The sequence below is a fragment of the Cibotium barometz genome, chromosome 5 (genome assembly GCF_041138505.1).
Source record: "Cibotium barometz isolate CiBa-2024 chromosome 5, ASM4113850v1, whole genome shotgun sequence".
NCBI lineage: Eukaryota > Viridiplantae > Streptophyta > Polypodiopsida > Cyatheales > Cibotiaceae > Cibotium > Cibotium barometz.
In genome coordinates, this window is record NC_141050.1 from 3139786 (window position 1) to 3156254 (window position 16469).

Consider the following 16469-nt stretch of genomic DNA (forward strand, 5'->3'; position numbering starts at 1 on the left):
CTTTCTCAGTTTGGAAAAAAACAATAGTCATGCTATCGCCCAATCTTAGGAGTAGTCTTCTTTAATGGCAACATGGGAAGGTCTCCCACCCGTAAGAAGCAGGTTGAAGAAACCTTACCATTGCAAACACCCAATAGGACATAAGAGGAGTTGATATTAAAGATAGAATCCTCTTGTAAAGGTATGTTTGTGCTTTCATGGCTTGATTGTTCCTCTCTTTCTTTCAACAACAAAGAATGTGTGCTTTGTGTGTGTGTGTGTGTGTGTGTGTGTGTGTTTGTGTGTGTGTTAGAGAGAGATAGATAGATAGAGACAAAGAGAGGAACGTTGGACAGTTGAAGTCAGAAGGAGAGCTGACTAAACCAGCATTAGCAAAAGGATGTGACCTGATTGAGGAAGAGTTGACTGGTATAGAGCTGATTGAAGATGGAAGTGTCAAAGGAAGAAAGCATGGATAGGTGCTACAAAATTTTCACTTTTTTGGTGGTTCAAGAAATGGTAGTTTTGGGGCAAGAATTGGAATGAAAGATAATTTTGCATGAGAATAAAAAGTAAATTATTTCATGAGAATCAAAGTGGCATTACATGGAGCCACTTCTTAACATTTATAATCTCACACATGCGAAAGGTAGAATTTCCCCCCTCATCATTTTCATCGCACAACAAATCCCCTTCTATATCTAGAAATCTTTCTCAGTTTCAAAAAAAAAAAGTCTGCGCTATTGCCCAATCTTTTCTCTACAACCTACATGCTTGACATGCCGAAGCATATCTCTACAACCTTTCCCTAAATAGAGCCCTATCCTCAACATCTTCAGCTTAGGAGTAGTCTTCTTTAATGGCAACATGGGAAGGACTCCCACCCGTAAAAAGCCAGTTGAAGAAACCCCGCCATTGTAAACACCTAGTAGCACACAAGAGGAGTTCATATTAAAGACGGAATCCTCTTCTAAAGGTATGTTTGTGCTTTCATGGTTTGATTGTTCCTCTCTTTCTTTCAACAACAAAGAATGTGTGCTTTATGTGTGTGTGTGTGTGTGTGTGTGTGTGTGTGTGTGTGATAGAGATATATATATATATATATATATATATATATAGAGAGAGAGAGAGAGAGAGAGAGATTTGCAAAAATGTAGCTTGAAATTGATGTCTAGAGTTAGATTTTTGTTGTAGGTACTGGTAAAGCTCTCTTTCTTTTTAGCAAGAAACAATGTGTGCTTTTGTGTGTGTGTGTGTGTGTGTGATAGAGAGAGAGAGAGAGAGAGAGAGAGAGAGAGAGATTTGCTAAATCTATGTAGTTTCTATTTCATGACTAGAGTTAGATTCTTGATATAGGTATTGGTACAGCTAAACATATATACCCAAATCTTTAGCGGTTTTGCTTAACAAAAGAGCAGCTCCATGAGGAATATGGTTTGAGCATGGAGGGGAAGCTTCCGAAGCATCTATCAAAAAAAGACTTGCCAGAGACAGATTGGCTAAGTGTTTTCAGAACACGGTGTGAGAAGAACTCCAAGATCTTCTTGCATATGTTGCGGTTGGAGTTTATGGTGGATGAGTGCCGCTTGCTTTATCAAAAGGTGTACCAAGATGTGCCCTCGAACAATGAGATTGGTCACAAGTTTGCTAGGTATTTCGCATACAAAAATGATCCTCCCGAAGGTCACCAAATTGCATGGGCGACATTTGGGGAGAGTGTCTTGGAAACTTGTAAAGCTCAGCCCACGAGGCCTGCATAAAAAGATCAGTGGGGTGGGCCCACGAATTTAGAAGCTACAAGCAGTGTGGTTAACATGGAATGTGATGCAAGTGGCAGTAACCAGAAGGCCAAGCATTCAACGTGGGAGCATGGCAGCAGTGGGACGACTCACTTGGTTCATGTGGATACTTGATCACAATCTTTCTTGTGTGCACATTCCGAAGGTGGAGTCCATGGCTGCCAAGGCCAATGAGAGGATGTCCAAAAAGACACACGACCTTGCCTGTAGAATAGTAGATTTCAATAAGAGGGACACGTTACTTTGCAATGAAGGCACATCGTCTATTGTAGCTATCTTAATAGAGCAGACATGGAAGGTCACAAGCATCAGCTGGAAGAGTTGAAGGTAGACCCACATACCAACATGGAGCAAATCCATAAACTTGAACTTCAAATTGAAGCTTGCTCTAGGATGCTCAAGCTGCTAGGAGTGAATGAGTCAATGTTGAACATGAAGAGGGACTTCGCACTGCTAGAGGTATGTGTCCTTTTCCCTAGTTGAACAAGTCCCAAGTGCAATAAGAAGTACTTATTTTACATAATGTTTAGCTCCTCCAAGTAGTTTTTATTTCTTCTAAAGTAGTTTTCAAATTTTGACTAGCACCTAGATATAGTTTAGTATCCATAAAAGTAAACCTTCTATAATGTTCTACTCTTTAAGGTAGTTTTTATTCCTTTAACATGACTTTTATATTGAGAAGTAGTTTAGTACCCACAAAATATTTTTCAAAATGTTCAAAGTCCAAAAGTAATTTAATTTTGTTTTAAAGTAGATTTCAAATTGTGAACAGAACCGAGAAGTAGTTTAGTACCCCAAAAAATACTTTTCAAGTAGTTTTTATTTCTTAAAATGTATATTTAAGATTGTGAACAGAACCTAGAAGTAGTTTAGTGCCCAAAAATACTTTTCAGGTAGTTTTTGTTTCTTTAAGAGTAGATTTCAAATTGTGAACAGGACCTAGAACTAGTTTAGTGTCCAAAAAAAATATTTTCACGTAGTTTTTATTCCTTTAAAAGTCGATTTCATATTGTGAACAGAACCTAGAATTAGTTTACTACCCAAAAAATACTTCTCATATAGTTTTTATTCATTTAAAAGTTGGTTTCAGATTGTGAACAGAACTTAGAATTAGTTTAGTGCCCAAAAAATACTTTTCAGATAGTTTTTATCCCTTTAAGAGTAGATTTCAAATTGTGAACCCAACTTAGAATTAGTTTAGTGCCCAAAAAATACTTTTCAGGTAGTTTTTATTCCTTTAAAAGTAGATTTCAGATTGTGAACAGAACCTAGAATTAGTTTAGTACCCAAAAATTACTTTTAGTTAGTTTTTATTCTTTTAAAAGTAGATTTCAGATTTTTAACATAACCTAGAAGTAGTTTAGTACCAATGTAATACTTTCAGCTAGTTTTTATTTCTTTAAAAGTTCTTTTAGATTGTTAACAATATCTAAAGGTGGTTTAGCACACAAAAAGGTCCTTTTTAGAATGTCCTTATATCTTTTTAGATTATCCTTATATCTTTCTAACTTATTATGCTATGTCTTTTTGTGAGACTGTACAGGCTGAGCTAGAACAATTGGAGACAGAAGTTGAAGATGCTATGCAGCATTTAGCATTTATAGAGAATATGGTGTTGCAGTTTAAGCAAGGTAAGAAGCTATGTTTGGTACCCACACCCTATGAAGCATTGAAAGATGAAGAGGCCACAATCAAGGTGGCATGCAACTGTGCTGGGTGTGGAGATCCATTGGCTACTGCAAATGTAATTGGTATATATATGCTAGCCTACAAACACAAATATCACCCTTAATGCTTTGCAAGTGTGATTGCCTCGAGTATGTTTTGTGTGGGTCTTGGTTACAATGAGACCATCTCAGATAATGCACGATCGTTGCTTCTTGGGGGGCCTCAGATAGTCACTAAGCAAGAGACTATGTAATCTTTCATAATGTTTGAGTATGTTATCTTTGATGATGTTTTATATGTTATTCTACCCTTTGGTATGAATCTTACACATGTACTTGGATTGTGGATGCAGGGGATTTTAGGAGGGGGTCGACATGTGCAGGGTTAGGGAAAGGGGAGAGTTTGGAGATGTCAAATGTAGATGAGGGCTTGGGGAAAGTGATAAGTTCTATAGTTCCATAGGATGGGCTAGATTTGGATGGCATGGCAGATGTGTCAACTAAGCTTGTGGTTGATGACCTACATAAAAAGTCACCAGCCAAAGTCATGGAGCAAGCAGCCCAGGAAGGTGTGTATGCAGCAACAATTAAGGTTGTGAAAATTTATGACAATGAGGGCAAAGAAGGGGAGCAGGATGATGCTGATACTGAAGCCTCTCCGGATGTGATGCTGAGCCAATGCAATGACGAACATAAAAGTAAGCGTCTGGCAAACGAATGGAAGAAAGAAAAATACAAATGAAGGTACCTTGTATTTAATTTTGAACCATATTGTAATATCATTATTATTGTTATTGAAAGGCTATCGTGCTTGTAGGAGCCGGCCCTCCAAAGAAGGCAAAGCTAGCACCAGTCGATATGGTGATGAAGACATTGAATTATCCCTTGCGGTGTCAGAGCAACCACAACCAAAGCAATAAAAGTATTGGACCCAATCCCATTGACCCCCCTTCGCACTTACAAAGCTAGCCCCGGGCATGCAAGAAGTTGTAAAGTACTTGCTATATGCACATGTTTGTGTCACTGGCACCTACCAATTTTTGGTCTCTTGTATTTAATACGCATCTATAAGCATTGTTGCCACTATTTGTATTGACTGCCCCTATTTTAATGAAATGCATCCTTTTTTGAAACTCCTTTTCATCTATGCCTCTTTTAATGCGTTGAGTCTCCTTGCGTAAAGTTTTGATGAATTTAGGTTAATGTGTTAATAATCATTTTGTTTATTAGAGGTCCTAAAGGCTCATGTGGCAATATAGAGGGTTGAGGAGATTGAGATTGACAGAGTGCCGCCGCACAGTATCAGACTCCGTCAAAGTTCATAGATATAGAGGATCTAGATCGAGTCGTGTTGGTTGTTGACTTGCAAAAGGGGTTCGTTTTGGAGACATGCCATTTGAAGAAAGAGGAACCTCCAAATCTGGATGCTAATGATTACATACAAGTAAAGGCATCAGGAGATGAGGTGATCCACTTTGTGCGCAAAGATGTGGAGCCCTTGCTGATGGGATGCAGATTTGCAAGCGTTTATATTTGAAGTTCTGCCCTCCTCCGAAACGTTCAAAAAGGGTGGAGCTTTGTTTCCCTTGTGCTTCAAAGTGGCTGTGTGCCTTGATTGGTCAAGAGCTATGTGATGTTGTAGATTTCATTTTTTATTCGAGCAAACCGGCAAGAACCTTTACAATTTTTGGAAAAGGTTCCCAAGATACAACGAGAGGAACACACTCTTGATTGATGACAACTACTATAAGTGTAAGGTGAATAGGCCAGATATATACCGAATTTTGCTACGAGAGCATGAGCATCATTGCATGGTAAATGAGCTTGGAAAATGGTTTCTCAACAAATGGCTTCAGGCTATTGATCACATACCATTTGCAGAATGTTGGGAGGGTCCCGTGCAAGATGATTCAGATAGATTTGTTAACAAGAAATTGAGACAAGGTGGGGTCATCTTGTCTTATGCTGCATACATGAAGCAAGGAAGGTCGTCCCGTTAGGTAGCACTTTGATCTATGCAGGAGCAAAAAAATTTGTAATAGAACTAATTTTCGTATGTGCTCGTATTATGACAATCTTATTGAAACCTTGGATATTTGTAAGCACTTTTTGGACCTTGAGTTTTTGTAAACTCATTTTGTAATGACATCTGTAAACACTCTCCCATAATTGTAAACTCATTTTAGATTGAATATACAAGTAGTTTACAATACTTGAAATGTAGTCTACAGTACTTCTCAAGTAGTTTTAAGTGCTTGAAAATATGAGCTTACTTTACAGGTAGTTTTAAGTTATTGCAAATTTGTGCTTACTACTTTATAGGTAGTTTGCAATAATATGAAATGAAGTGGAGTATTTCTCTATAAGTAGTTTTTTGTACTTCAAAAGTAGTCTATGGTACCAAATATTTTACAGGTGGTTCTCAAGTAGTTTTTATTACTTGAAAATATATTCTTACTACTTTACAGTACTGGTGGTTCTTAAGTAGTTTACAGTACTTTAGAAGTAGTTTACAGTATTGGAAAATGTGAGCTTACAACTTGATAGGTAGTTTGCTATAATCTGAATATAGGTGGTTTACATGTAGATTATAGTACTTGAAAAGATGAGTTTACTACTTTGCAGCAGGTAGTTTTCAAAGATATGAAATTAGGCTATGTTCTGTTCACAAATGATATACATATATGATTAGAAGATTATGGTCCTAATAAGATTGTTTGAAGTACTTAAAAATTAGTTCATGGTACTGAAATAGTAGCTACAATATGGAAAAAGTAGTTTACGTGCATGCCTCGATGAATATATAAGTGTAGGTGGGTTGCCAATTAGTCCTCCTATATAAATCTAAAATTAGAGAAAATGGGGCGAATGTTTTTAAAACATGCCCTAAAATGTCCAAAATTGGGCGAATATTTTCTAAAACCCTTCAAAATGGCCAAAATTTGGGCGAACTTTTAAGATGCCAAGCGAATTGTTTTGCAAAAATAAAAACCCTAAAAAATAGCCAATTGGTGAAGATTAGCCTCTATTTTTCTCCTTTTTGCTACTTAGCGAATAAGTACATGCACTACTTACTTGGGAATATCTTTGAATTTCATGTTGATCATCATACCTTATTGTATATGAGCAGCAAGCCAAACTTGACATGGCAATTAGCTAGATGGATGTTGCTCTCCTCCAATAATTCAATTTCACCATCCACCATACTCGAGACAATGAGCATGTTGTGGCCGACTTCCTCAGTCGGATTGAATCCAGAGAAGAACGAGAAAGAGTGAATGATCAACTACTACCACGGATGCACCACGAGGTATTCCTTTAGAAGCAAGGCTAATTGAATCCCTAAGTGTTGTGCAAGTACGCCTACTGATAGAGCAAAAGGTAAAGTATTAATGGGGACACAAAAGATTTTGTTCCATCTTGGTTACTATACATTAGCATCAATCCACTAATACAATCTTGAGATTCTCATATGCTTCTTAGCATTCTTCAGTCTGTTCAAAGAGAACTAATAATCAATACAATGTGTCTACAAATAAGGATGAAGAATTGAAATAATGAATCTATGGTAGTAACACACATGTTCCGATAAACCTTTGCACTCCTTCATTGTGGTGGTAATTCAAGAATTAATTTGATCTCTCTTTCGTTCAGTTGAAGTGCCATTCTTGGAAGAAGTGATTACATTCTCGGTATAAGCTTTTTCCATTGCTCTTGCTTTAGTCCTTTCATGATACAATAGTCCGTAGTAGCTATGATGATACAATGTGCTTGGGCTCCTTTAGAAGCAAGGCTAAGTGGTGAGCGTAACAAAATGTGCCCGTTAGTTGACCGCGTTTCCAGCTAACGGTCCTTGTCATTGCGAACGACAATACCCCCCCCCATTTTTCCACCTCCAAAAAAAAAAAATGTTGGCCACCAATATTGAAGCCCTCTTGCAAAAATGTCCATCGATAATCCTTGAATGTTTCTATTCAGGAATGGTTAGAAACTCATTCTTACGGCCACACCTTTGTGAATTTCTTATATAGCAAATCCGCTATCGCGTGCACCCATTTTCGATGAGGCATTGGGCTCTATCTTCGTTCTAAAGGTCTCAAGGGAATTCGTGTGCTAATTATGTATCGATTTCCACTCTTAAAACTAAATCAAAATTGAATCCCCTGGATAATGTAGTATTGAGCATATTGGCACTCTCTTTAGTTTGTTCGGAAACATTTTATTACAAAGCTTGGAATTAGAAAAGAAATATCAACCAGCTACATCCATCATCCCACGGTCACCTTTTCCGAACTTTAGTGGAGATATGCTAGCAATACTACTTCTACACTACTAATTACTAATTGGATCGAGAGACTAGTAGTAGGCACATATGCTTCGTAAGGACTGGCTGCTCATCTTCTTCTAGATGGTGGGTGGGTGGGTTGGTGGGAGGGAGGGAGGGAGGGAGTCTTTGCAAGCCAAAATAATAATAATAATACCAATGACAACGTGAGTAGCCTCAGACACAAAGAGCTTTCTGGCACGTGCAGTGAGGCTTGGGTGCGGATCAGGCTTTAAATTTGGCACCTAAGTCTAGGAGCCATAGAAAATCTAGTGGCACTTTTGCCATCAACCATGGGTGCCAAAATGTCACCTTTGGCTAAAATTTTGAGTGCCCCTTTTAATAACAAACCACTTTACTTTGAGTAATGAAAACATATTAGTTTTGTAAGTGCATTAAGCTTTCACAATTCAATAGACGTCTTCTCATCACACAAAATACATTATAGCAAGAGAATTTTTAAAGGCATCATAAATTATTGAAGACTTTCAAAACTTTCAAGTTATTGAAGACTTTCCATATTTATTATGCATTGTGTACTATATTATATATATTTACTATATTATATATATTATATAGGATATATACCCCTGGTCACTTAGACCCCTAAGGCTAGGTGCCATTGGGCACTTCCCTTGTTTTTTCAAAGTGCCACGTTGGCACTTTTACGAGAAAACGGAGGTGCCATTTGGCACTTGAAATTGTGAAAGGCTCCCGTACGGGTGCCAAATTTAAAGCCTGGTGCGGATGGATTGTGCCAATTTTGTGAAGAAGCTGCTTTTGGTTCCCAATAGGAATGCATGCCATGAGCACACACGTGGCCCCGTGCTTACGTGGATCCTTATCATGGCCCAAAAACACCAGAGTAATGTCACAGACTGTGAAGCTGGCCTGGTGTGAAGAGGAGCCGCCTTTAAGCTTGTGGATTCCCGGTGCAGCTATCATCACCCCACCCAGCCATCCACGATGGTCACTTTCAGCGTAATGTGTATGGATAGGTAAATTGTCATCCAAATCAGTGTCATGCCTTAGGTTAATTGAGATAAGGCCCACTTTCAGCTGGTAGCTTTGGTCATCATCAGTTGTTTTGATTAATTTGCCCTTGGCAATCTGCGCTTTCATGACAAGGCTGCCATCCTCTTGCACATTGGTCACCACCGCGGCATAGTCCTTTACCATCACATAGTTATCAGAATAGTACCTTCTAAACTCGGCTCTGCTAGTGTCCGGATCAGCTCTAAGGTCAGGAGCCCAGGATATGCCTGCTACCTCATAGCCTTCATACTCCGCTGCACAGAAATTAAGGAGAAGGTCTGTTACATGCTTTTGCTTAAACAAGAGCTTGGCCAATCCCACCAGTTGGATATCGAGTGTCCGATTCGTTTTCAGTTCATAGTCACCTTTGAAGCCAATGAGACCCAGAATCCCCAGCACTCTGTCATCCTCATCCGTGGCATATCTAACCCTGATTTGTTTAACCAGGGTTTCCATGTAAACTCCTCTGCAAGCTCACCGAAAGCTTCATAAAAATCCTCAAAAAGCTTGGGCGGCAGGTCTGAAAGGCCGTGCACACGGACACCCAGGAGGGTGCCCATCATCTCAAAGTAAGCTTTGGCGCCCAAAAAGTAGAGATCAGAAGAGGAAGACCCACCAGCTCTTCTTCTAGAATAATCACCACCTCCTTGAGCAAATCCATAACAACTGAGATCATCATTGCTATCCCAGTCAATCCAGGCTTTATCCTCTGGGTGTGAGCTGGGTTCCTTCTCAATAAACTGTATAATGCGATCCTCAAATTTCTCTACCAGAAAATACAACTTTTCTGGCAACATATACTCTTGCAGGGTCCACACTCTTGAGAACCAACGTGGGAGCTTCTGATCGGACTCCAGCACTTTGAAGCCATTGGTGGATCCAATCCCATGTGGTGCCACATAGCAAGCCCTGCTTAGACTGTAATAACCCCCCATTAGATGCATCTCTAGGGCCATCTCATCAGCATCATACTGATTAATGCATACCGCATCTAACCACACCCTTTCCACCCCATCGGATTGGAGAATAGAGAGGTAGTTTATAACATCCGGGTAGTAGGATTTGTCACTAAATTGGGATTTGCCGATGGTTTGGGCATAGATTAGGCCTTGTGGGTCTGCTTCTTTTGTCCACCCATTGGCTGCGAGGATAGCCTTGCAGTCTTTGACCAATGCTCTGATGGCATCTGTCCACGTGTGTGAGACGATATGGAAGTCCCAGTTGGTAGGGACCACGAAGCAGAACCCAGTCTTGCTCTCCACTGTGGCCTTCACATCCAATAGCCTCTTGGGATAAACATCGTCATGGAGATATATATCCGACTTCTTCACCATGACTTTCTTCTCTCTCCCGCCAAATTATAATGATGCGCGCCGGCCGTGCAGTGCTCCTTCCTGCCCAGAAGAAGAAGAAGAAAGCAGCCGAATTATTATTTCAGTGATTTTCTTAGCCGTTATTTAGCAAAACAATTGTACCTATAAGTTTCCTGCCGCCAATAATGTCATTTACTTCGAGGTGAAACTCTGACCCGACCCACTCACGTAACGACGCCGGCCAATAATGTCAGCTTACACACACACACACACACTCCCTCCTATTTAATTAAATGGCAGCAGACGACCAATGCCAGCTCTCTCTCTCTCTCTCTCTCTCTCTCTCTCTCCTCCTAAATGGCAGCAGGCTGTAGTTCTTATCGAGAAGCTTGCACCATAACTGAATCAGACCGTGGTAAACTGCTACATTAGTCCTAATCACGGCCTTTAAAAAGGAAAATAACCTCAACGACTTGCTTATCAATGGGCGGCTTCGAAAAATAAAGATGAAGGCCCAGTGCATGAACTCTTAGCAAACAACTGATAGAGAAGAGAAGAGCTGCAGATAATTTATCTAAAACATTGGCTGCTTATCCTTATCTAACGCGAGCTACTAGTAGACAGAGCAAAGTGAGTACATGAAAAAAAGAAGAAATACGGCGTCATATATCTGAAAGAGGATTAGTGAGGCCTGGTTCTAGTTATTCCGAGACAGGCATGCATGTAGAAGACCACCAATAGCAGAAAAAAGGCTTAAACTCACAAATGAATGAATAGATTCGATAGGATGAGCGATCAGTCATAACACCCAAAAAAAAAGATTCTTGCGAGCGAAGCGCAGGCCATATCAACAATTAGAAGAAGGAGGACAGGGGGTGGTGGGTTTAAACCTGTCTCCAGTGGATGCTGGCACGAAATGAAGCGAGAGAACAAGAAGCGACACTGCTGGGTGGTGAGGCTGTCCGCCCCTTAAAAGCAAAAAATAAATAAATAAATAAAATGTGTGTCTTACCCGTTAATTACATGTGCCACGCGAGGCTTGTGTCTTTACCCATTAAGTACCATGTCACATGTGTACAATAGCCAGCTTCTGTCGTAACCGATAACTTTTCGAAGTTCGAACACTGCTGCGCTGCGCGCACCCTTATCTTCTTAGCTTTCCGCGTGAGGAGTTTCCCTCAATACGAACGTTTTCCAGGCCTGTGTCGTCTGCGTTGTTAAAGCCTGTAATGGAGCTAGCAGTCCTGTAAAGGAGCTGTCGTCCACAGTGCACACACGACTTTTCAATATGGCATGCATGATGGTGTAGTACTTAGAACCAGCACAGTTCAGTGACCGGATTTGACGGCCATCTGCGCCCTCTAACCCATCACATGAAAGCCAAGTTAATACGGAAAATTTCATTTGAAAAGCTAAATGTAAAGATGCCCCTCTTCAAAAAATTTTGTTAAAAAATAGCCAAAACGTCAATGGAAGGGCAATTAAAATACATGCCCGTTTCTATCAATTTCTATGGTTATTATTATTAATACATAATAATAAACTATTAGGCCTTCAATAAGTTCAATATTCAAAATTCAAATCCTTGCAAGGCTTGCATTGGTTGTGTTGTTGTTGTTGCACAATTCTATGGCTTGGAATTTTTTTTAATATTATGTCAACTTGGATTTTATGAGTTTAAATCTTGCTCTCCTATTATTATTATTCAAACCCTTGGATTCCTTGCATTGAATTCCCCACACACACACATATATCTTTTAATATTATATATATTATATTAACATGACAATAGGTATTACAAAGAAGAGAGAGAACTATACAAAGATTATATTAAATGACATTCTTCATATCTTCTATGGTTAACTAAATACATGTAAGTTGTAAAATTCAATCTTTTTATGTACAAGAGTAATAAGGATGACATTCTTTCATCTTCAAAATATACAATTGCATTGTACTACTAATTTGGTTTGTTGACTTCAGCTTGCTCTTCCACTTGTCCATGGACTAATCTTCTGTGTTTTGGGCTTCACCAGAAGTATCTGTAGTTACCAGAAGTATCTGTAGTTAGACATTCCATTTTGATGTCCTCCTCTCTACTGGCAGATTTGAAGGCCTCCTTTGTATCTTTTACTTTAGATGGGGGTTCTTCTGTTCTAATGTTACGTTGGTCTTTCTCTCATTGGAGGAGAAGGAATTTTCTTTCTAGCCAAAAGGCCCCAAAATGAGTTTCGATTTTCACTAATGGCTTATGTAATAATACATAAGCTTAATGCATGAACGCATAAGCTTATGAATGTATTATGTATTAATCTTATGCTTAATGCATTATTGCATTAAGCTTATGAATGCATTATATGTTAACCTTAATGAATCATACATAAGCTTAATGCATGATTGCATAAAGCTTATGCAATATTGCATGAAGCATAATCTTACTACATTATGAATTAAGCTTAATGCATGAATGCATAATGCAATAATACATCAGCTTAATGCAGGAATGCATAATGCAATAAGTTTAATGCTTTATGATTAATGCATGAATAAGTACTAGAGCCAAAGAAAACTCAAGAAATAATCCCCAGCACTTGAAGGTGCAAAAATAACAAAGATTCAAGGGGCCTACCTCTTATGCTTTTTAGAAACTTGTACGTGGTTGATCTTCTTTGGAGAAGATTGCCTTAACCTAGCCAACTCATGCCTTGACCTAGCCACAAAAAGAAAAAGATAAGTAAAGTCTTTATCTATAAATAACTACTAATACAAGTTAAGTATATAAGAGAGCATACAAGCATACAAGAGAATAAGTATACAAGAGAGCATACAAGTATACAAGGGGGCATACAAGCATACAAGAGAATAAGAAATTTATTTGAGGTAAGTGTCAAACCCTAGCAATTAGTGCACTTTCAAAAAATAAAAGATTAAACAAAACAAAGAAATAAGGATATGGTACATAGGTGAAGAGTTTGCTTATGGGAAGGACTTGTGAAGGTGAGAAGGGGGTTTCCTTGTGAAGGTGAGGAAGAGCTTGTGAAGAGAGAAGATGAGAAGGTAGTCATAAGGTATTCATAAGGTAGTCCATGTTCTTAAGGATGAGGATGAGCAGGAGATGTGTCATAGAATGATGGAGTCTATGCCTCATTATTCCATGTTTAGTGGGCAAATTGTGAAGGCTTTAGATACCTCAATTGGGGTGAGCCTGCATGCTCGACATGAGGAAGAAATGTCTCCATCAATGGCAAATGAAGTCAATGAAGGTCTGAGCATGGATGAGATGATGGATGACTTTTTTGAGAAAGAAGGAGAGGAGAAGCCCGAAACCACACTTGATGAGGTGACGAGCCACTTAGACTCCATTATACGAGGGGTGTGTATACTCCACACTTTGTGCGACCTTGGAGTTACTAAACTTGTAAACCATGTATGGTTGGAGCAATTCTAGTGTTAAAAGCCTCTTTGAATCCTTAGGGTTTGTTGTTAGCAATTTACAATTTTAACATACCATATCCTATAAGTAATATTTGAAATTCTCTCAAACCCTTTACAAGCTCATGAAGAAGATGCTTCCTTCCGATAACAAGATACCAAGCACAAAGGCACATGCCATGAGAGTATTGAACGACCGAAAATATAAATGCATATGTCAATGCTTGTGTGCTCTTTCACGGTGCTCATAAAGATGCAACTCAATGTCCAAAATGTGGAGAGTCTCGTTATCGAGATGATTTGCAAGTAAGGTACGATGATTCCTTAAAAGATGTTGAGGCATTTTATTATCATGCCCCATATTTAACACATGTTTCGGTGCAAGTCTATTGCTAAACTCATGACATGGCATGCACAAAATCGTTCCACCAATGGCACCATGAGGGTCCCTACGGATTCACCGGGGCATGGCAACACATAGAAGAGAAGTGGTTAGAATTTAAGGACAAGCCATGTCACTTACGACTTGGATTGGGTATGGATGGATTCAATCCATCTGGTCTCAAATCAACACCATGAGGGTCCCTACGGGCATGGCAACACATAGAAGATAAGTGGTTAGAATTTAAGGACAAACCATGTCACTCACGACTTGGATTGGGTATGGATGGATTCAATCCATCTGGTCTCAAATCAACATCATGGACCACATGGCCAATGGTATTATTAAACTATAATCTCCCTCCTTGGAGGTCAATAAAGAAGGGTCATGTGATGCTAGCTCTTCTCGTGCCTAGAAAAGAACAAGGTCAAGAACATGGATGTGTACCTTAAATCTTTGATCGAGGAGCTTGAGACACTACAACAACGCATCCAAGTGCACGATGTGTCCCAACCACTTACACAATGTAGCACGGAGAAGAAGGCAATTTTTAATGTGGGCAATGCATGACTTGATGGGATATGGAGAGTTCTCTTGTATGTTTTCTATTCTCAATCACCTTCCTATGATTTGAATTATCAAATATGAGTTGGCTCTAAATATATTTTATTTATACATCGTACATAATCAGGAATAACAACATCCGGTCATAATGCTTGTTTGATTTGTGGACCGTCACTTGTTACATCATGGCCTATGCATCTCAAAAAGGTCGTGTATGAAGACCATCATCGATTTTTTTCCATTTGATTATGAGAAGTCTATTCCATCTACAAATGCATGTATGGTCAGCAACTCAATTGTATGGTCTAAAAACACATGACTTGCACAAGATGTTTCAAGTATGTTCAATTTACTTATATAAGCTTCATGATTCACACAAGATGTTTCAAGTATGTTCAATTTACTTATATAAGCTTCATGATGGTTTTCATTATAACATTGATTCCAATATTTTTTGTTACGTAATTCATTCTTCCCATATGCATTAGCAGGTGTGGAGATCAAAAAGTGTGCGAGGCCATCTACAAAATGGGGGTGGTGGTGATGTATGAAAAACATGGTGTTATTTATTGTTGCACTAGTTTGTAAGACATGTCATACTGATTAAATGGACTGAGCTCTATCTAAGGTACATAAGTTCCAAGGAGGTCCATCCATCCACTATTGATGCAGCCCAAGTAATGGCAATGGAGGTAACGGGCATGATAGAGGAAAACCTCCCAAGAACTATCCTCACTAGTCAATTACATCTTGTGGTACACTTGATAGATAAAGTGTCAGTGTGCGGAGTTGTGCATGCTCGGTGAATGTTCTTCCTTGATCGTTTCATGCAAACCTTGAAGGATTTTGTTAGGAAAAGAGTTAGGCCAAAAGAAAGCATGGTAGAGGGTTGGTTAGTGCAAGAAGCATGTGTCCACATTTCAAAGTATCTCTCTCGAGTGAGTCCCACAATGCCATGCTTTTAGAGTAATGAATAAAGCAAAAGAAGAGCAAGGAGAATGGACACATCAATGTTGTAGAAGGTGAATACATTTTGTATTCTCAATAGTGAAATTATGAAGAGGTGGGTGGCAAGGTATGAAGAGGTGAGGAGAAACCGATATGAGGAGAGAATATCACATTTAGGATGCATTCAAGAGGCTTGCCATTTCCTCCGAATCTTGCATCGCTTCCAAAATACTACTAATTAGCTTAAAGGAGAAATGAAAAAGACTGAAGAACATGGAGAGATGGTGACAAAAGAAGAGTGGGAGTACACAAGAGGATGCGAGCCTTATGTAAGTATGTCTCTACTTTCTCTTTTTTTATTCAAGTATAATCTCATGATATGGTTATTCAATATCATAAATATATTTCATTTAGTGTTGGTCGTAGTATAAGGTATACAATGTCATGTGGTCCGAAGAAAGGCATTTCTGCAGTCAACGTATAGATACAAAGCGAAATACCCAAGATTGTGAGGTTATGGACTTTGAGCAAGAAAGGGGAGAAATGCTTGATTATTGTGACCTGATTCAAAACATCCTAAAGGTTGGATTGAAGACATTCCAAATTTTTATATTAGATGTGAAGTGGTTCAAGATGTGTGTGGAGGTGGCAAACAGAGAGGGATACATTTGTGCTACCTCACCATTGTGAACAAGTAAATTCTAACCATAAGCTTTTATTATATCATCCTTATGCATGTTTAATTTATTACAAGGTTGTGTTTCACGCATATATAAATGACAAGAAATGGTGGTATGTCATACAAGTTTCTCCTTACTCAAAGAGTATTTTTTAAGATAGGGATATTGAAGAGCTTATGGACGAAGTGGCAGTAGAAATGAACATGCGGAGGGTCAAGTACAAGATCAAGATGAAGGTGTCCCTATCCAAGATAATGAGGAAGGATTTGAATCTCAGCACAATGATGATTATTTTGAATCCATTGCTAGTGGGATATATCTTTTTGTTAATCTTATAATGGGACAT

At 38.9% G+C, this 16469-nt stretch overlaps 1 pseudogene across 1 annotated transcript; it reads right to left on the reverse strand.

The window, feature by feature from the left end:
* Positions 1 to 8361: 8361 nt before the first annotated feature.
* On the reverse strand, positions 8362 to 11113 carry LOC147637966 (uncharacterized; annotated as a pseudogene). Its single transcript, XR_015265662.1, has 2 exons — positions 11008 to 11113; positions 8362 to 10198 (listed from the first exon to the last, which is right to left on the reverse strand). The product of XR_015265662.1 is annotated as an uncharacterized LOC147637966 (transcript).
* Positions 11114 to 16469: the final 5356 nt, after the last annotated feature.